A 23,355-nucleotide genomic window follows, 5' to 3' on the forward strand; every position below is an offset into this window, starting at 1 on the left:
AAACCGTACTTCTGAACTATGAGCCTAAGATTTGTTCTTCCTTAGATAGACCTTGTCATATATCTTGTCACAGAAATTAGTACTCCACACAGTCACATCTTCTTGTGCACATGTATTCCTTCTTTCTATATCTAGTTTCTCACCTCTGTACACTAAGAAGAAAAAGAAATACTGATTTGTCCAATAAACAGAAACAAATGCAGTGAACAGAATGTTCATTTTAATGTCAAATTGACTTTAAAGATTCAAGGTGAGGACCAGAAAAACAAGAGAAATTGTGTCTCGTTTTGGTGATGAATATGGAGACCTCATGTTAGCAGCATAAACGACGGGCCTGTTAGTGGCTGAGCAAAGAGGAAAACTCTTGGCTCCTGTGTTGCAAAGGCAATGTATTTTGTTTTTGCACTACACCAAGTTTTAAAGCTTCAGCTATTTTTATCAGGAAAATATCTGACATGTTTTTGGAGTGTGAAAAGCAAGAACCATTTCATCAATCAGGTTACTATGCTTGGTCTATTAAATCTATCCCTGGCACAATCACAGTGAAGCTTGGCTCTAGCTCATTGTACTAGAAATAAACGGGTGTCTTAGAACAGCCATTGTCATCTAATTATATTTGACAGCCAACCTGACAGGTTTTGTTTATTTGTTTGTTTATGTGGTCGGTGTTCATAACTTGGAAAAAATGAATCATCCTGTCAAGCTATCAGACCCTTCAGGAGCTCTTTGCTTCATTGAAAAGCTTAGGGAAGAAGCTATTTATAACATACCCAGTGAAGATAATGAAGGATATGATTTTGTGGAGAAGTCTTTCTAAGTATCCACAGCTTATATGGGAATTGGTGATACTTAGCTATCTGTAGTACACTGTGGTATCCTGAATATGGACATGAAGGTCATTAGGATCAATTGTGTAGACTGAGAAATGAACATGACATCTTTATGATGTGTAGTTTAATCCTCAGAATAAAGGGAATCATTAATATCAAGAAAATATGAAGAAATAGGATAGAAATTTTTGTAAAGTTCCTTATAGAATTATAGCTAGAAGATGATGTTTAGGTAGTATTTAACCCACTCAAATTTATTTTCCTATTTTTCAGGAATATCAATAACTTCGACTAAATGTGATATGATCAGAAGATTCCTGTTACTCGTGAGCACAATTCAGAGACAAAGTATTGTTTTTTCCCTTTTAATTCCATTTATACTATTCACTTCTCTAAAAAACTTGCTTGGTTATCCAATAAAATTTGAGATGGCTACATTGAGAGCCTCATTTTACTAATATGTTGCAAGGATTGTTTTAACTTAACAAATATAGTAAGGGTCAATAAATTTAAATTAAGGAACCAAAATTAAAATAAAATAAAGAGACTATTACAAGGGTGGTAAAATAAAATGGTAAACAGCTATCTCAGTGAGAAAAGATTGTACCTGGCAAGCACCGTTTCTCTTTCCCTGTTGGGACAATATAGTAAAGAACAAGAGTAGGCACATAATTAATTCTTCCTCCCTGTTAGTACTTTAGGTGAAAGCTTTTCTTAGCCATACTTATACCTAATCTGTAAAGAGCAGATATGTAGTGTGAGCAGCCACAGAATTACACATTCATACTTTCTATCTATATGCATAAGTTAAGCCTCATCCTTATACAACTGAATCTTGCTTTTTTCCAGTTTGGACATTATAACATCTGTTCATTCATACAAGAGAGGTCCATCTTTTAAGATGCACTTCATACTTCCTGTCTAACCTGGTTCTTGTTATTTTGTTATTATCATTGTTGTTTGGCAATATGAGAGTGAGGAAAACATAACGTGGCTTCATTGGTTCCAATTTTTCATGAATAATGATTCCTACTTATAAAGACACAAAAGACAAATGAAAAAAATTATGAATCATATTTTTTTTAAAAGATGAGGCCTCACTACATATGCTTAGCTTGCCTCAACTTACCATGTAACTCATGTTGGTACTGAACTCACATACATCTGACTTCCTCTGTTTCCCAAGTGCTGGGAATAAACACATGCACCATCATGTCCAGCCCAGGAATATTATGTATGAGACAAAGATTAAAAATTAGTAGATGCCAACTAAAATAATAAAATTCATGAAGCTAAATATAATTAACTTTTCTGAGTAGCAATAGATTGAAGATGAAAGGCTATAGGTCAAGTTAACTGTAGAAATATGTTTAAAAAGAACTGAAGTATTCAAAGATGAAATATACTTCTAACCAATTTCCTACTCATGGACATCACAAAGGGGATTGAGTGGTAGATATATAAGAAGTTTTAAAAATGGTAATGATTTTTTAACACAGGCAGATTCATAATCAGTGAGTTGGAGGATCCTTTTGAACTCAGAAATATCTGATTCAATGTTCTTTCTTCAAGCCCTTTAACATGAATAGCTAACATCTGACTGTACACAGAGTTATTCCAGAAGATAAAAAAGAGACTCTATAACCTTCATTTTGTTCTTATTACTTTATAATCTCTTATCTAAAATACAATCCATATTAAAATGTGATTTCAAGTGTTGCATCATACCTTCTTGTTGTTGATAGCAACTATTCAATTTCAAAGAATGAGTCATGGCTATTTACAATTTTTTTAAATCTTAATTTCATTTTCTAGACTTGTATACATTTAATTAGCTAAAAGGTAGCTCAATTATTAAATCATATGTATATGGACTCAATATAGCATATCCTTTACATGGCAAAATTTAATGATGAGTAATGGTGTCTAGTCAGAAGTGTTGAATATGGGGACAATAGATAATTTAAAAAACAAATAGAGAAACAGAAGTCATTTGTAATGATTTCTTTATTAAAATTATATTAAGAGATACTCAGAAGCAGTCAAGTACATTAAGGTATATTACATTAATATATTTAAGACAATATTTTAAAACAATTGGTAGCCATCATTTTAGAAAGGCCATTTTATAGAATTTTGCCATTTTCTAAAAGCACAGAAATCTGAAAAATACCAAAGATTTGACTTTCTAAATGTAAAGCCAAATTCAAGTTGCTTAGGGCTCTAAACTTTGTTATATTGATTTATTGATGTAAAGAAGAAAAGATATCAAAGTGATTGGAGAAATTTAGCCTTAAAGATATAACCTATTAATCTCCAATTTAGAATTGAATTTTTTTTGTTTTTGTTTTTTGTTTGTTTTTTTGAGACAGGGTTTTTCTGTGTACTCTGGCTGTCCTCAAACTCAGAAATCCTCCTGCCTCTGCCTCCCAAGTGTTGGGATCAAAGGCATGCACCACCACTGCCCAGCTTTGAACTTTTATAATACAAAAAGCCCCGAAATATTTTAAGCATAGAAGAGATAATGCTTAAGTTTCTGTAAACACTGATCTTATTCCCTGGTGAAGAAAAACTGTTGAATTACAATGATAAGAACAGGCTAGTGAATAGGAGTGTAGTTGTACTAGCTGAATTGTATTTATGGTTTGATGAGGATGTCAGGGTCTGTGCACAATGGATGTGACATCAGTGGATTGGAATACTACAACTGTAAGATGTACAGACACTAGTGAATTAAGTACATTGATAACTTTACATAAGTTACTGCAGTCCATCAAATAAGGCTGAATGAAAATTCCTATCTTTGTTCCATTTTGTCCCACTGCTCTTTATTTTTGGAACATTTTGATATCAACTTAAATGTTAACCTTTCTGGCTATTACAAAAGTATATCTTTCTCTTCTTGGATATTGAAATAGTAACACCTTTAAAAGGCATTCTTTATCATGGGGAACACTTATATAAAATATTATTATTTCCATAGTGTATACAGTCTATTCCAAATTTCTCCATGATAGCAGGAGATTCTCTCTGTGTACTGTCAGGTTCTCTTACTCTCCTTCAACAGATACTCTAAAATTACACCCATACATGTTTTGTCTCTCTTTGTCTCTCCAGAAAAATAAAATGATTGGTAAGCACTCTGATTCTAAAGTAATAGGCAATAAAATACTGATTTATATTAAATCAGCACATGCAAATGTGCAGAGAAGGGATAAGAAAGTTTGCTGAGAGCGACAATGTTATAAAGTAAATTATATTCCAGTCATTGAAGGCTCTTGTCCATGTAAGTGAATAGAAATATATAGCATTTCCTTATTATCTTCAGCCCCAGTAGTAAATTACCAGAGAAATGGCAAAGACTGAAGTAGACATAAATTTGAGGTTTGCTGTGCTGAAGAGTTTTCAGCTTAGTGTATATTTCAAAAACCTTTGGAGGCTACTGATCATCATGATATGCAGCCTAGTGGTGGAAATAAAGTAGATGGTGATTTCTAGTTAGAAACTTAACCAACATTCTCCAGGCTTACAGTTAGAAAGTTTGTTTTCTTGGAGAGACCTTATGAATTGCCTTTTATTTCTTGTCAGCTCCAGATCTTTTGCTTAAGTATCAAATTATTATAGTTTCATTATTTTGGGGGATAAAGGGCTTGAAACTTTAAATGTACATATATATATATATATATATATATATATATATATATATGTATATAGGTGTGTAAATATATTTCAGTGTTCAGGTGAAATGATGAGTAATTTATAGATAGTGTGGAGGCAGACATCTCTAATCTCAGCACTTGAAACAAAGGCAAGGTGATCTCTGCAAGTCTGAGGCCACTTAATGTACATAATTTTGAAACAGCCAGGGCTGTGTAATGAGATCATGTCTAATACACACACACACACACACACACATGACTTACTCTTACTGAATGATTAATTCCTGTTGAATAGGAAACATTCTCATAGGTAAAAGTATTAAACAAAAGAATTGATATACCTTTAAGGTTCTTAGAGTATAGAGGATTAGAAAGACAATAGAGTGAGTAAATATGTATAATAAATTAGAGAACTAATACAGAATACATATTTGAAATTTGGCTTGAAAGTTAGTTTGCGTAAAATAAGATATAAACATATATAGGAATACACATGCACTCAAATGTATGAGCTTTAAGTTAAATGACTGACATTATCTCTTAAATACATAGATGTCTCCTTTGTCATTTGATTTGATGATGTCTCTGATTTTAACAATAGGTTTTGCTTAGCCCAAAGTCTGCAAGTTTAACTTCAGACTCCCAGTGTCTCTGATGAGGAACTAGCAAGTGGGTGACTCACTGTTGGCAGCTCCAGTGCACCATCTTAACAAAACTAAGAACCCCGATTTCAGACTACTCTAGATTCAGTGTTGCTTGATCCCTATTATTGTATTCATTTTTTTTTCTTTAGTTTAAAAGTATTTGTTTTCTCACAAGTTGGTTAACAGCTTCTTGCACTGGACATTGCCTGCCTGTTGCATTCACTACTCCTTATTCCCTATCTTGTGTCTCTTGTTCTGGAACACAGCACGTGATTATTGGAAGAAGTCAGCCACAGAAACACAATCACTACTAAACTAAGATGATCTGAGGCATGATGTGAGGCAAATGTAGTTAGAAACTCTACATCCTTGTTGGCTCTCACATTTAATTCTCGGTCTATGATACTACAGAACTTTTAAAGGAAGAAATGGTGTTTTTCTTTCTTACTGTACATTTCCCAATAAAAACCAGAAAATATTGATTCATTCAACCATTATGTTTTGCTAAACTATGGTATGTTTTATATGTACTGATAATGAAGTAGCTTTTTAGTTCATTAACAATGTTGACCCATTTACTTATATGTAATATCATTTATCTATGGCCATATGTTATCTCCTAAGCATCCTAATTCTAGTTGTAGGAACAAATTATAGATCTTTTGTGTGTTTATAGTCAATTATCCTATTCAATTCTTTAAAGCACTTTGCTCATAGATCCTGTTATGTGCCTTCCTGGTTTAAATATTGAAGGATTTATGAAAACACCAGTGTTTCATTAGTGATCTGTATAGATTATTCCAGCCTGCTCACATGTTGAGTATGTTATAAAAGTTATATGTTTGAATGCTCATTTAAAGGCAAAATCTGTTAGGTGAAGCAGGTTAAACAGATGCCTAATGAGGCAAATTGACAGTTGCTTTGATCTTAACATACCTCAGAACATTTTAAACATTTTAAATAATTCCAGTGACAGGACTTCACACTGGGAAGCAGTCATTTGCTTCCTACACACTACTTCATGATAGACCAAGGGATCTCAGATAGCACAGGTGGTGAATTACATGAGACATGAAATTGATGTTCTTACAAGTAATTGAGTCACAATGCATTTAATATTCTCAGTGTTGGTCCTATTTATTTGACTTGTCTCATATGAGAGGGGTCAGAGTTAAGAACAAAGCTAAATGAAAAAAAAAAGTTCATGCTAAGTGAGATATGTAGGATAAAATAATAAAATGGAGTTCCAACAATGTTGGTAGAGACACTCAGAATATAACAGGAACTACTAGGGTTCTCAATTATGCCTTCAATAGGCATGGATACAAGATATGGTAGAGGATTGCAAAATCGATCATCAGTAGGAGGAGAGGACCTCGGCCCTGTGAAGGTTCTGAGCCCCAGTGTAGGGGAATGCCAGGGTCAGAAAGTGGGAGAGGGCGGGGTGGCAGGCATGGGGAAGGGGGAGGCAACAGGGGTTTGTTTTGTTGTTTTTGTTTGTTTCTTTGTTTTTCGGAGGGGAAACTGGGAATGGAGAAATTCGCATGTAAATAAAGAAAATATCTAAAATAAAAAAAAAAAGAAAGAGAAGAAAGACAAAAAACAAAATCATGGTCTTCCTCAAAAACCTCACTAAAAGTTACCATATGACCTAGGAATCCTATTTCTGGTTTAATAATACCTATGAGAATGAAAAACATATAAAAAAAAACCAAGATATGGGCATATGTACTACTGGAGATAGATAAATGTTAGAACAATTGGGTTTTGCCAGTTGAAGAGATTTCAGGGGGCTGATGACCACTTTGGATTAACATGGATGAATGACAAGGAAACCAACTAGATTAAGTCCAGGGACATGACTCTTTCATCTCTGTTGAAAGAGCCAACTCATCAGTGCCCTTAATTAAGGCAGCTTTGTTAGCATCTTTATAGATTATTCTCTGCCATTGCAGCTGTTGCTCCAATTATATGCATAGAAACCATTTAAATGTCTAAACAGTTAAACAATATTTCTGGTCCTCATTTTCATAATCTCTGAAATGTGCCATGATAAGATCCAATATGAATTAGTATTCTATTTTTGTTCTGCAAGCCCAAGAGTCAATGACATAGCATTAAGATAAAGAATTTTTATTGCACGCTGAAGTATTATAACTTTTAATACACAGAAGCAATGAGACTACATTGAATTTAGGTTTAAAGGTGTGAGAAATATCCTTTAAGCAGTGTTTTAGAATGATGTTTACTGGTTAACGACAAAAGTTGGTTCGAATTGGACAATTAGCCTTCGGACAATGTTCTTTCTTAAACATCCTAGTTCACGTTAAAATGACCTGGCAAGAAACCAAGGAAAGAAATAATTACTAAGGAAAGCAATATTGTTAATTGACCTAGAATGAGTACAAAAACTGACAAATTTCTAGAATACTGGAACGCTTAAAATGTATAAGAAGATAACAAAAACTATGAAGGGAAATGTGTTCTAGAAAAGAGATTAATTGCAATTAAAATAATTGGACTGACTTTAAGAGATTATTTATGTGGGCACTGAGGAGTGACGAGAATTTCAATAGCTCATTAATAAAGTAACAGACCAAAAGAACATTTTTCATTAATGTATACCTGGAACTCAACTTGAATTACTCACTTCTCATATAATTTCACTAATGATTAAACATGTACTCACTCCACCAGGAATCAATAAAATTTAGTGTTGTTATTCTGTGAGTGGTTTGTAATTTGTAAGTTTGATAAAAACAGAGATTGTTGTTGTTGTTGTTAGTGTTTTTGTTTGTTTGCTTGGTTGCATATTCTTTTCTCATCTTTGATTTAAAAAAAAGAGAGAGGGTGGTAATAAAGTCTAGCTAAATGGATGTAATGGAAGTTCAGATGATGGACAGATTCTAAGTTAACACCAAGAAAGCATCATCCAATGTCAGTCTTTTGACACCCCACTCCTAAAGCTAAGAAAAGCTGCCCTTTTTATTAAATGACAGAAAGGTTTTGGTTCATCAACGTATCACATCAATGGAAAATTAAACCATCCGAATCTAAACTGCATTGACCAGGGCTTGAAAAAATGCTACAATCATGAGAGCAGGCTGCAAATTTTCATAGAAAACACTGATCAACAGAGCATAGACACCCTTCCTGGAAAACTCCTAACATTAGGGTAAGGCCACTCAGATCAAGAGATATGGAGGCTGATGTCAGTCAGTCAGAGCTTAGAGAATGCATTTAATACATCAGGGTCAGTTTTCCTAGCTATAATCTGGGATCAAATAACAGATATCACTAGATGATTATCAAGATAAAAAATAAATGTCTTAATATAGTGCATGGTAATGTAGGTTAATATAAAGTATTAGTACCTTTGTTGCTATTGTTGAACTGGAAATGCTATTCCATGGCTCAGTGTCATCTAAAAAGATGAGTCATCTGGTCTCTCAAGATTGTCTCTGTGTGCCTAACTAGAGTTCTATATATGCTTATCTTTATCAGTAAACTGATATGGTCAGGGCAGATCATTTACAGACAAGTTCTATTTTAAATACATTTAAACATTTTGTATACATTAGACCTGAACATCTCACTACCAATGCTATCCATTCCCTTATACATTAGAACTAATACATGACTTGACAGATACAAACACTGGCAAATAAATTTTCACAACATCACTGGAGCTCACTTAGAAATGTATAACCATTTCAAAAGGTCCGGGGAATGGAGAACGGTCTGATTGTGAACGTTGTGTAATGAAGAACAAAAAGCAATGGTGATGTCAGGATTGAAAAATGGTGGGATTTGGGATAATGTGGGATAGAGACACAGATATCCACTTCACAGAATATAACTTAAAGAGAAATTTGAGAGATTAAGCAAAAAACAAAAACAAACAAACAAAAACCAGGCTGGGACAGTGTTACATTGAATGATGCCTCCTCATTATGTATGTTGACGTCCTGACTCCTACTGCATCATAGAACGGCTTTATTATTGACAGGGATCATTACAGAATCAGTTAATTTAAAGCAAAGCTTCTGGGGCGAAACCAACTCAATATGACTCCTATCTTTCAGGAAAAGGAAAATCCTTCAGAAACTTTGCTCGATCTCCAAAACTGTATGCTAGACGATTCTGTTGTTCCAGCCCCAGAGCTGTTGACCCTTTCTTATAGCAGCCTAGTTGCCAACACAACCAGACCTTATACAGATCTGTATGTCTACTAAGAGGATATAACCATGCCCTTTGGACAACTGGAAAGACACTAGTCTTTAAAAATTTGATGTGATGTAAAGAGCATTGGTGATGCTGTGTATATGTGTGTGAGTCTGTGAGTTACAATAAGGATTCTATACTTAATATAATGGACACTGGAAAGTCATGCAACATTATTATATAATAAAATTTAATCAGTAAACACCAGGAGTGACTAGGATCAAAAGATCATATGGTTGATAAGGTGAAGAAAGTGAGTATTCTTGCAGATAAATTATCTAGCCCCAAGAATGAAAGATTTAAAAAATAAACATAAAAATAAACATTTAAGTTGAGGGTATCCAATATAAAGATTTTAATGCTAGTCTTAATACATTATTACTTTTTTAGTATCAGAAAAACTCAGGAACATACTTTGTAAGTATAGCAGGTGAAGTGTGAATTGTTTGATCAAGGTCAAACTCTCAATGTGTAGATCCTACTTCAGCCTTTCAACCTGTGTGACCATAGACAAGATAGTTAACTGTATGATCTAATATTATTTTTTGAAGCTTGTCTGTATGATGAAGCCAACAAAGTTTCTAAAATATGAGCTTCACTTTTTTGTTTGTTTTCTTTTCTTTTTTTGTTTTTTTTTTTTGTGTTTTTTTTTTGTTGTTGTTTTGTCTTTTGTTATTCAAGACTGGGTTTCTCTGGTTAGTCCAGGCTGTCCTGGAACTCACTCTATAGACCAGGCTGTCCTTGAACTCAGAAATCCACCTGCCTCTGCCTCCCAAGTGCTGGGATTAAGGGCGTATGCCACCTTAGTGCTGAAATAGTATTTTTACTTGTATCTTCTCCTAAATGGCTCAGGGGTTACACAATCTGATAGTCCCTCTTTTACATCCTCTTGCCTTTCTCCCAAACCATTTCCTTCCTTTACGTTTCTTCTTTATTGACTTCCTTTCTTCTTTTCTTCTTCTCATATTTCCTTCTTTTTTTTATCCCTTTTCCTCTTTCTTTCTGGTATTGAAAATGCCAGAATAAATGGTCATCTCCTTTACATGATCCACTGTATGATTAGTTTATTCCTGTCAGTCCTGATGTCTATTGTTTTATCTATGCTATTTAGTATTTTGTGAAGACTTCGCAGTGTCCATTGTGGGAAATATAGAAATTATTTGGTAGCTTCATATCTTTCATTTTTCTATAATATCATTTGTATTTATTCATTACTCTTCTTTGTCTTACATATATAAAAAATTAAATTAGATTCTCTTACCATTGCTTGCCCTGGCTCTATGCCCCTTAACTCAAACTCTTATTCCTCATCGTTGTCTGATGAAACTGTACCCAGAAAGTAAGACCTTGTCTTGTTCTCCTCTCAAAACCCAAACCTTTCAGTTGTGGCTTTCTGTTTGTTTGTTTTTTACATGTAAAAATATTCACATAAATTTAACAGGGAATATGACTTTACTGTCAAAAATAACTGGAAATTCTAGAAATTATTTCTAATATTCTCAAAACAGAAAACAATAATTTCCTTCAGCCTGTTTTGTATAGCAATTCAGATCTATACCTTAAATTATTTAAAGGGGAGCATATGATAATTATCTATATCAATACTGAAAATCAGAAAGAAAGTGGGGAACAGGGAGAATGGAAGGGAAACACATTTTAAAAAGGCAGTAAGGGAAAGAAGGAGAGAGGGATTTAGGGAGGGAAAAAGAGGAAGAAAGAAAAGAGGGAAGAGGGACTCTAAGGGGTTGGTGAATCTCCGTGGCTAGTATATTATGCTTTCTATTGTATCAAATACTCAAGGAAATATATCTCTGACTTCTGTAAGAATGTCCATTTAGAATGTATTATTCCCTGTGAGTTCAATAAAAGCCAGCATCTCTCTTGTGTTACGTTTAATTTGTAAATTACATTGTACAATAAAATGAGTCAGAGAGGCAATGTGTGATTTCTGTCTTATTTTTGATTCTGTCTTTGCTGCAATAGTACTATTATGTTATGAACTAAAGGACTAGATGGGAAGCGGGAGGGTCTATGTGTTTCAATCATCACTGTTGATTCTATTTCCCAAAAATCCTACTTGCTATATCCAAGTTAGAGTGCTCAGAGATAAATCCTGGGGCAGAATAATGGAGCCAACCCACTGAATCAAATCCTGAGAAATGGAAATCTCTATTTTAATCAGTTGTTTGGGATTTATAATTACAAGTAGAGAACTAATAAAAACTAAGCCCAGGCTTGCTTTCTTATTTGAGTGCCAAAGAACATCACCAAAATCCAAACAAAACAAAACAAAAACCATAAAAAAACAAAAACAAAACCAAAAAACCCCAAACCATCTAACCAAACAAACAAATAAAAAACCAGTACTATTTTTAAGGCACCATGTAAATATAATAAAACTTAAAGAAAACAAGTTAAAAGCTAGTTATCATTGAGCTGGATAGCAAGAATGGGTTATCATGTGCTTTTTAACATTTTTCCCCAAGACTGAAACGTTTTGTATACTGCAGGGAAGCTCATTAAAATAGAAAGTAAATAACTCAACATAGCTCCAGGAAATCCTTAAAACTGACCAGATTCACTAGCCACTCCATGTTTCAGTGTAGAAAACCAGAAAAGACTACTGAGAGTCAGTGTAATAGGCCAGTCATCTGGGAGAAGCAGAGAACTCCTGACAACAAACTGAGCAACAACAAAACTGAACAAAAGCAAAGGCCAACTGAACTGACTGGAAAAGGCTCAGACCACTCAGCCACCTGGAAAGGACTATCCAATCTTTCTGCCTGCCTGCTGTGCAGTGCACACTAGGAGCTCAGCTTTTGTGAACCTTCCTGCATACTATGGAAGACTTTGGTGTTGCAGCTGTCCTTGAGTTGTTTCTGCTTTTATAATTAATCCTTCTCTCATATTCCTATAGGTTAACACCAATACCCCCATCCAAAACAAAACAAAACAAAAACAAAAACAAAAAACCAACCTACTTGTTTCAGTAAGCAATGCATTGGTGCAGTTATTAATTTGGTCTGTTGCTGGCTACCTTTTTTGGATGAGCAGTTGGGTGTGTTGTGTCTTCCTAGGAAACATCTGCCATACAACGTCATCATTTATGTTCTGGATAGGGCTCAAAAAGAAGGAGGAGGGAGACAAAAGAAAGCCCTCAGGCCTGGCCTGCTTGAAAGCTGTCATAAGAAATGTGGGCACACTAGAGGTAGAACGTCCCATCTGAATAAGGATGAATATCAGAGGTTCTGGTAGGTTCTAAATTGGAATTAATGATACACATTAAAGAACTATTGGCTGCTAGACTGTATATAACTCTTTAAGCTACTTTAGTAGCAGGTATTAAAGTTTAGATTCTAGGAATGATGGATACTAATAGTACTCTTTTGTAATTTTTAAATTTTTCTTGCTCGTATTACATTTGCAGTTCCCTTCCTTTCTGCCTTCCCAGTTCCCCACTATGTTCCCTCACATCTAGTCAACTACTCCTCTACTTCCCTTCAGGAACTAGTAAGCTATCGAGGGATATTAACCAAACATGACATAACAAGTTATAATCAAAGAAAACACATACTTTCTTAACAAGACTGGACAAGCCAACCTAGTAGGAGCAAAAGGATCCCAAAAGTACAGAAATGTGTCAGAGTGACACCACTCTTCTACTGTTAGAAGGCCAAAAGAAGACCATGTTATACAACCAAAACATACATACAGAGGACTAGGTCAGATGCATACGAGCTCCCTGATTTTTGCTTCAGTTTCTGAGATCTGCTTTTAGCTCTGGTTTGTTGATTCTGTGGGCCATGCTTTTGTAGTCCCCTTGGTCCTACTGACTCCTCAAATACTTCCTCACCTTCTGTGGGATTCCCTGGGATTCTTCTGTTTGGCTGTGGTTTTCTGCATGTGCTCCTATTAGTTGCTGCATGAAGTCTATGATTACAGTTATGCTAGATAGAAACCTAGTGTGGTGGAAAGTTCCTGGAATCTACAAGGGTGACCCTAGCAAAGACCCTTAGTAATGGGGGATATGGAGTCTGAACAGGACATGTTATGTAACTAGGTCAGATTTCCAATGGAGGGACTGAGACATCAACCCCAATCCAGTCACAAAATCCCTTGACCTAAAACCTGTCATTAGTTCTAGAAATACAAGAGTAAAGGTGGCAAAGAACTTGTGGGATGTAATTTACAAATTAAACGTAACACAAGAGAGATGCTGGCTTTTATTGAACTCACAGGGAATAATACATTCTAAATGGACATTCTTACAGAAGTCAGAGATATATTTCCTTGAGTATTTGATACAATAGCCTAACATTGCCTGGATGGCCAAGATCCATAGCTAGGTAGATCAGAGACCTAGTATAGAACCAAAAATGACTGGGAGAAAAAGCCATCAAATGATTTCTAATGACACTATGCTATACTTGTAGTACTATTATTTTTTGTACACATGTCAATGAGGAAGTAAATGGGCCTTTGAACTCTTTGGCTCCTTGTAACAAATGTGCAGCCTAATTATATTCACTGTTTATTGATGTGTTTTGTTTCTTAGTATTTTGATTTTTCAACAATGTGTTAATTTAGAATTGTCCAGAATATGAAGTCCATATTGAGTTAAGCAAGATAAAAGTAAATTGTGTAGGGAAGACCTTACTAAATCATTCATAAAGAAAAAAGTACAGGGGTCAACAAAGCTTGGAGTAAGAATCCTCCTGGGCACAGAGACAGGGCCAGTTCATGGACAAGGTGAGAAAGGTAAATCTTTCAATCTAGATGATACTGGGTCAAGAAAACAAGAAAAAAAATATACATTGCTGATCATGTTATAAAAACTGTCAAACCCAACGCTGTATCACTAGTTGACTGCTTTATAAATACATATGTGTGGAATGAAAATAAAACATTAACTAGCAAATCTCAATTTTCATAAACAAAGTTACTACCTTATCAATAGAGGAAGGAATTTATTGAGATATTGGGAACTATGCTAAGTATGTTTAGATGGTTTCAATGGACTTAGTAAAATAGAACAGTTCTTTAACAAATGTCATTTAGAAGAAATGTAATATATAAATCAGGACCAATCAGGGAGTACTCTGACATGGGTGTGAAGTGGGTCTCCCAGTTGGGCAAGCTAGAGAAACCTCCAGTTGGCTTTTAAAAGTGAGATAATTGATGCTATGGAAAGGCAGATGTTTACTCTCTCAAGATAGACAGATGTGTCATGATGCACTGAGACCTTGTGAGTATGAATATTTGTGTGCTTGTGTATGTATATGGAGATGCACATGAATGTGTGAGTGCAGGTGTTCAAAGGCCATAGAGCAACTTTTGGTGTTATCTATTTTCATTTATCAGAGAGGCAGGATCTCTCACTGGCCTGGGATTTGCCAAGCAGTATGGGCTTGATGACCATTAAACTTCAGAATGTACATGCTTTCATTTTATTGGCACTGGCATTATAGTAGAGCTTTTAGATGTGCGTGTGTGTGTTTGTGTGTTTGTGTGTGTGTGTGTGTGTGTGTGAGAGAGAGAGAGAGAGAGAGAGAGAGAGAGAGAGAGAGAGAGAGAGAGAGAGAGAGAGAGAGAGAGAGAGAGAGAGAGAGAGAGAGAGAGAGACAGAGAGAGAGAGAGGCAGAGACAGAGAGAGACAGAGACAAAGAGACAGAGATAGGGAAGGAGAGAGGGAGAGAGTTTGTAAAGAGCTCAGGGTCTAGTTCTTCCAATGTATGCATTTTACCAATTGAATGATTTTCTCAGCTCAAAAGCTGAGATCATAACATTGCTTGGAGGCTAAATTTAAGTGCAATAAAGAGCTTTTTTATTTGGAAAAGAAAATAGGAGAGCCATAAACTTGAAATTATTTGGATGGGCTACACAGCTTTATTAAAAATGTACAGACCCAAGGAAGACTGGAAAAAAATTTGGAGCAAGATACTAGAGGTCTTTGAATACCCAGACAAAGCTGACATTTATATTGGTCAAAAATGTTCATGAAGCTGACAAGCAATATAAGAATATATTCAGAGTACTTCTCTAAAGTAAGAAGTGTCCTTTACAAAGAGAAGGGTGAGTTTAAGTATAAGGGTATGAAATATGAATATACTGCAAGAACACTGAGAACCTCAAAATAGCTGGAGAGTAGATCTTCACGTATTTCTACATATCTGGATAAGCAAAGTTTGGAAGTACCTAGGTTCAGGTTTCATCTAGGAAACAACTGTATATCTGTTGGAGTGTTCCCCAAGAAATTTGATAAAAGAGAAAAGTTCTACCTTCAACAAGTTGTTCTGCTCCAGGAACTATGGTCCTTTTCTAATTAAAAAGGAAAAAAATTAGAAAATGAGTATCAGCACTCATTGCCTCCTGCTTTTGATCAGTGCAAGCAACATGACCAGCTGCCACACATTCATGATGTTATAGCTAGGATGACTTCTACCAACGATGCCTTCCCTACCGTGATAGACAGTGCACTCAAGTGAAGAGCCATAAAGAAGCCTGTATTTAATCACAGGAATAGAAAAAGAAACTAATACAGTTGGTTAGAAAAACAGAGAGAGTGATGTGAGATCAGAATATCAAAAGGTTGTCTGCTTCAAACTCCACAAAAGTGCTCACAGTTGTTCACTGTGTGCAATTTCAAAAACCTACCCTAGTGTATGAAATGGTACTGGTTCAAATAGAAACACATCAGGAAATGGTTTTCGGCCATATGATTCATCATCATATCTGGAAATCAGGATTCTTTTTCCATTTCTTCTCTTTGCAAATGCTTTGAAGAGATTTCTCTAACACAAATGTCCTGTTTCTTAGTGTACTTATGAAATGGTGATAATGATTCTGGCTGCCCTCATGTAGCTTTGGATAAAGAAAAGAAATGGAATTCATTTCTACAGAACACATTGAGAATTTCAGAGATTTTTCCTTATATTTCATGAAAAATATAAGCCTCAAAAATACTTATATAGCCAAGGTTGGGCATCTGCAATTGCCTTCTTGTCTGTGGAGACTGCATAATATGAGTTAGAGGGGAGAAAAAAAATGATCCCAAAACATGAGGTCTCATAACAACAACTGAAAAAAAAGTCTAGAACATAAATTGTACTTTCCTTGCTGGGTATTTATAACTGCTCACTTGTAGAGCTCCTGTCTCTTGCTGAACAGGGCCAATGGAAAACATTTCTCAATTCAGCATTCTGCTTGAACCCTCACGGCAGAGTGATTGATCATAGCAATTTCTTTCACATAAACAGAGTCTTCCAGATAAGCTTGTTGGAGACAGTCTGGGCTATGAATACACTCCGGATCCAAAACTAATATTTTGTCTGCAGTGTTTAAACTCAATGCCAATAGGGCTCAAACTACTTGTATCATGAAGGCAAAACTCTTTTAAGCTTCCTGATTTAATCAGAATGAGGGGAAAGGGCATTGGCTAAACACAGTTCTCCTGTAGAGAGGTATCTGTCTTTTCATTAGGTTCCCAACATACCAGCAGCAAAACATATGGCTTAGCGTGGAGAGCATCCTTAATCATTAGGAAACTATCCAGCAACTACTCAGCTATCTCATTTGGGAAAGCACAGAGCAGTATCGGGAAGGAAGAAAAACGCAAGACAGCATTTCCTGTGATCCTGAACATTTTCTCATATTGATGATGGTCATTGCTGCCACTGGAGGAGCTGGAATTGAAATTTTAAAGGAGTGTCATTTTCTACAGACACAAGCCTGGCATAATCTTACCATTTAAATCGCATGATCCTGCAGGCAGATGATCACCCCGCTTGCAGTTTATCACCTCCCTACTGCACACCAGCTAAATGACAATCAATAGGCTGATTTTGTTAAGCCTGCTTGCTCACCTTGTTAGAAGTAATTTTTATTCAGTTAATTATGTTTTAATGAATGAGGGATCATTATTTTGAGTGAGAAATACAGAGAAAGAAGATTAAAGAAAGGTAACGAGAAGGCTGTCTAATTAGGATGGATTATAAGAAGTCCATAAGTTGCACCCCCAAATGTGGCATAATACCTCTAAGAAATATTGACTATTTATTTTTTCAAAAACAATATGAGGTATACCAATTTTTCACTTTTATTATCGCAGGTTAGAGCTTACATTTTATCTAGATTTAAATAATATAATCATATAAACAAATAAATGGGTATTATTAAATTAGAATTTTGCATATCACTAATGTATATTCTTAAGCATAATGTTTCACAAATTTATCAATTTCCTTGTATCACCCCATATTTTTCTCTTCTGTCCCTTCACTCTTGTTACTTTTCTTCCTTTTCTCAAATAATTGTCTCTCTTGCTTTTATATAAAATTGATATTAAGTCCAGATTCAGTCAGTATGCAAGAGGATGTATAATGTGTACCTTTCTTTTATGCCTTCAGTCTAGAATGCAGTTAAAGCACAATGAAGAGAGAAGTGTTAGTCTTTCTGGCAAGTACTAAAAGTTATACTAGATCTAACATGTTGTTTATAATTCTAGCTTTTATATATATATATATATATACATATATATATATATGTGCGTGTGTGTATATATATGATCTAACATGTTTATAATTCAAGCTTTTTTTATATATGTATATATATATGTATATATATATATATATATAGTGTGTGTGTGTGTATGTGTGTGTGTACATGCATGTATGGTCATTGAATATGGGATGGAAAGTTGTGGATATCAGAGAACATGATGGAGTCAGTTGTCTTACTGAACTCTGATTATCATGCATGGTGAGGAGAGTAATTGCCTTCTCTGCTACTCAGGAGCCCAGATATCTTTTTATCTTCCTAGTTTGTGTGGTTTCTTTTGCTAAACATGTTCCCTTTTAATTTTAGAAGTTATTTTTTTTTTACTTATTAATCATTTTATTTGTTTACATTTCAAATGTCATCTCCCTTCCTGGTCTCCCCTCCACTGACCCCTCCACCCTATCCCTCTCCCCTTTGTTTCTAAAGGGTGCTCACCCACCCACCCATCCACTCCCACCTCACTGCTCTAACCACCCCTTCCCTTGGGCATGATGTGTCCACAGGAACAAGAGCTTCTTCCCTTGATGCCAGATGAGGCAGTCCTCTGCTACAAATGTAGTGAGACCCATGGATCAGCCCATGGATATATACTCTTTGGTTGGTGGGTTTGTCCTTGGGAGCTCTGAGAGATCCAGTTAACTGATAATATTGTCCTTCCTATTATTTTTGTTCCTGTATTTCCTTTAGAAGGGGACAATTCTGGGTAAGTAGTTTCAAATGTTGTTCTTTAGAATGCAAAGCATTTTGGATGGGAGGGAGAAATTGTTTAGATATATCTGTTACTGAAATTTTGTGACTCATGAATTTCCAACTCTTTGGTACACCAAGGCTATAGATTAGGTGTGTGTAGCTGGAACCTTGTGATGATGATTGCTGCAGCTTCCTGTGGTTCACAGTAGAAGGCTGGCATAAAGGACAAGCACACTGTGCTATGTATATTCTTTTGGAATCTTCCTCTCCTTTTTATTATTTTTTTGTTCTCATGATATCTTACATTGGCTACAACAGTCTTCACCAGAACTGAGAGACTGAGAGGCATTTGAGACTGAATGGTAACGTTAATACTTATGACAAGAATCTAAAAACATTAGCTCTCTCAGAGGTAAATTCAGATGAATTGTTGCCATAAGTACATATACTCTGGAATCCTAAATGCTATGATAATAAACACCCAAATATTCCTGTATAAATGTGTGAATGGTGCAGCAGGTCAAGAGATGTTTCCATGCCTAGCATAAGTCTGGGAGTGGCAGACAGAGAGGAATCACAAGCTGGAGGAAGAACCCTTTGCAAGTTTTTGTATGAAAAGTTGTGTGGGTTTTATTATTCATGAAGCACACCTATTCATAATGTTCAAAAACTGTGTAATTGGTCACCTGTATTAACAGACCTTCTTCTCCAATTTGTCATTTCTATTAAGCATGTTCTCCAGATACTTAAGAATTTTTAAACCACCAGTGACTTATAGATGATGTATATTTGTGTCATCTGCTATTTGGATTCTTACCGTCCCTTTTATATACAGCCATTTTGTGTTCTTCCCTTATTTCAAAACTAAATATCATGTAAATAATTCAAACATCCCCTTCCTATTGCCACTGTTGGTTAGCAAACCTGTGTACTGACTGAAAAAGGCTACTGGTCTCATTCTCAGAACGAAGAATCAGGCATCTCACCAGACTCCAGCTAGCTGAATATGATTCTTTTCCTCTGCCATGGGTTTGACTTCTGAGGAAGCTGTGGATAGACATGAGTAGCCTAAATTTTCCTAAATGACATTTATAAAGACAGAAGTTGTGTTATACACCTGTAAGCATGAAGGACTAACCATGATGATACTCAGCTTGAGGATAACCTAGTTTATACATAGAAAGCTGATGCCTCAAAACAATTTGAGAAGAAAGAAAGGAAGTAATTAAGAGACAAATAAAGGTAGGAGAGAGGGGGGAGTGTGAGGTAGTGAAAGAGAAAGAACAAAAAAGGAAGAAAAAGCAAGAATAAATGAAACAAGGGAAGGGTTGAAAAAAGGATAAAATCTACAAAAAAAATAAATACAAAGACATAATGGATTTTTATCTTATGTGCTTCCTACCTTATTTATTTGTTTAATATTTATATGTAATTAAAAATATATTTCTCTCCTGAAGAAGTTCATCCTATGGAAATCTGTATATTTTTGCTACATTTTGAATCATGAAAGTAGGTTGATGAAGTACTAGCAGAAAAATTTGTTTGTGTATTATTTCCTTTCATACATGTGATGTGTTATATATGTGATATTGTCTTTAAATAGTGTTTTTGTATTTTATTTTTACAGGAATGGATGTGATTATATCCACCCATGTTTCCTTCCTTCTTTTATTCAATAGATATTTACATAGTGTTCATTACCTTATTTTTCTTTTTTAGTTATATTTTATTTATTTACATTTCTTTTTATTTGGATATTTTATTCATTTACATTTCAAATCTTGTCTCCTTTTCCAGTTTCCCCTCTGCAAATCCCCATCCCATCCCCATTCCCCTGCTCTATGAAGATGCTCCCCCACTTACCCAGCACTCCTACCTCACCACCCTAGCATTCTTCTACACTGGGGCATCAAGTCTTTACAGGACCAAGAGCCCCCCTTCCCATTAATGCAGCTGGAGCCGTGAGACCCTCCATGTGTACTCTTTGGTTGGTGGTTTAGTTCCTGGGAACTCTGGAGGTTCTGGTTGGTTGATATTTTTGTTCTTTGCATGAGGTTGCAATCCCCTTCAGCTCCTAGAGTCCTTACCCTAACTCCTCCATTGGGTCTCTCTCCATGCTCAGTCCTATGGTTGGTTGCAAGCATCCCCATCTGTATTTGTCAGGCTCTGGCAGAGCTTCTCAGAAGGCTCCTATATCGTGCTCCTATCAGCAAGTACTTCTTGGCATCAGCAATAGTGTCTGGGTTTGGTGGCTGCACTCGTGATGGATCCCAAGGTGGGGCAGTCTGAGGATGCTATTTTCAACACTGAGAATATGTGGTAATAACATAATTATAATTTCTTTGTCACTGAGGGGCTTCTGCTCTAGTGAGAAAAAATACAAATATTACATATTTAGAAATGAGTGTTGGAACATATAGAACAGATTAGCTGTTTAGGATTATTGGACTAGAAAGGAGGGCCACCTAGCTCTGCATTTTTTAGAAAGAAAAATTGAGATTTAGCTCAGGAGTACTTCGATGTTATTTAAATTATGAAAATAAAATTTTATGAAAATAAAAGAGGAAAAACTATACTACTCTATGCTATGACTTAGCTTATGCCATTTCATTTAATCTTTATGGCAGAACTATTCAATCAGCACTTGTCTTGTCTCCCAGGAAGGAAAGTAGGACCAATAATACTCTGTCCCAGGTCACACCTAGTGAGTGATGCTGTTGGAATTTTTATCTGAGCAGTCTCATTTCAGAAAATATGCCATATGCTACAAGCAATGATATTTCTGATATTTCTTTCATATTAGAAATTATCTTCTGTTTCAGGCATATGTTAAAGTTCTTCACCCAAATGTTGGGCATCTAATTGGTTAAACAAGAGAATAAAATTTGGCGTGCCAGGAATGTGCAAGACTTGAGTACTTATTTCCCACAAAAGTGTAGTGTGCTTGAGCAAATGCTTTTTTGCTGACTCTTGAAAAGGAAAGCATGCAAACAAATGTAGAGGGGTATTTAAGTGTGTAAATCAAAGGGAGACACCCTTCCCTTGCATTTTAAAGAACGCAAATAAATATAGTTTAATCTTTTATACATAATTCATGTTAGCAATAACTACTTCAAAATTAATGTCAGCTAATATTAAGATTAGCAGATGAAGAGTCCTAAGCTTGGCTGCAGGCTATTCTCACAGAGACCATTTAAAGCCTTTGTGCTTAATTTCCTGAGGCTTATATATTTTTGGTTTTTCCTAATGAAATATTAAGCTCTTTTAAAAATGAGATTTACATGATTTAAAAAAAAGAAGAAGAAGAGTAAATCCTTGCTTAACTCATTGCAAAGATTTTTCCTTAAGATAAGGTAAGGCATTATGCAAAATTTGGGAAGGTCCTAGGGGACTAGATTAGAGCTGAGAGTCTATTTTCTTCCTCTTTAACTTGACCTCTGAACATTCAGCACATTCTCAGGAAAGTGTGCTAGCATCATCCCCAAAACACACTTTAGTGCTCCCAACACTGAGAAAACTGTTAATCTTCTACTTAGAAAAATCTCAAAAGGTGGGAAAATAATTGGAGAGTGAGCACTCAAGAGTATTAAACTCTAATTTGACTTCTCATGCTTTTCTGATACTAAAAGTCACTTAAAAATTAAATATGATAGCTTCTAAAGAAGAGATAAAAATCTTATAGTTACTCCTTTTTCTTCTGTCAGATGGTTCTGATACCAGTATGGAACCATCTTAATATCCTACCTCTATCCTCTCTCTTTCTGTCTGTCTCTGTCTCTCTCTATATCTCTGTCTCTCTCTCTCTTTCTCTATCTCTCTCTAGCTCTCTCTTAGTAACAATAATTTCTAATGAAAATTTCAACATTTTTTCTGAATTAATATTCAGGAATATTTTTATTTTTTGTTTTTTTATTAGATGTTTTCTTTATTTACATGTCATCCAATATCTCCTTTCTCAGGTTCCCCTCCAAAAATAAAATAAAATAAAATAAAATAAAATAAAATAAAATAAACAAAAACAAAAACAAACCCCTGTTCCCTCCCCCTGCTCACCACCTCACCCTCTCCTGCTTACTGGCCCTGGCATTCCTCTACACTGGGGCATAGAACCTTCAAAGAGCGAAAGTCCTCTCCTCCCATTGATGATTGACTTGGCCATCCTCTGCTATACATATGCTGTTGAGTTATTAGTCCAGCCATGTGTACTCTTTGGTTTGTGGTTGAGTCCCTGGGAGCTCTGAGGGTACTAGTTAGTTCATATTGCTGTTTGTCCAAAGTGGCTGCAAACCCTTCAGCCCCTTGGGTCCTTTCTCTAGCTCCTTCATTGGGAATCCTGTGCTGAGTCCAATGGATGGCTGTGAGCCTCTACTTCTGTACTAGTCAGGTACTGTCTAAAAGTACTCTCAATATTCTTCTTTATCTAACATGTCTGCAGGCTTTTCCTATCCATCTTCTTTATGATTTAATTTTTCTGAATAGAAAAAGTCCCCAACTTCAAGGTCAAGGGCAACTATTTCTCAGCCCATGTACCATCTATCTCTGTTTTACCCTAGAACATGACTCCTTCTCATAAGCCTTCCATTCAGAATTTGCATACTCCATCGATCTCTTAGGGGATCAATCCAGCTTGTAGATAGGCTCTCAACATCTTTGTGCTAAAAAACAGTATTCCAGTTTGTGTTCAGTCCTTCCTCCTCTTCTTTTTATTACATATTTTCTTTATTTACATGTCATATGATATCTCCTTTCCCA

General features: G+C 35.5%; 1 long non-coding RNA gene across 2 annotated transcripts in view; it reads right to left on the bottom strand.

The window, feature by feature from the left end:
* Positions 1-7,245: 7,245 nt before the first annotated feature.
* Positions 7,246-23,355, bottom strand: part of LOC116098281 — a 93,814-nt gene continuing 77,704 nt past the window's right edge. For both annotated transcript variants that reach the window (XR_004121778.1, XR_004121779.1), the window contains exon 3: positions 7,246-7,469. This is a non-coding gene — a long non-coding RNA (uncharacterized LOC116098281). The remainder of the gene's footprint in view (positions 7,470-23,355) is intronic.

Source organism: Mastomys coucha, unplaced genomic scaffold (genome assembly GCF_008632895.1).
Source record: "Mastomys coucha isolate ucsf_1 unplaced genomic scaffold, UCSF_Mcou_1 pScaffold20, whole genome shotgun sequence".
Taxonomy (NCBI): Eukaryota; Metazoa; Chordata; class Mammalia; order Rodentia; family Muridae; genus Mastomys; species Mastomys coucha.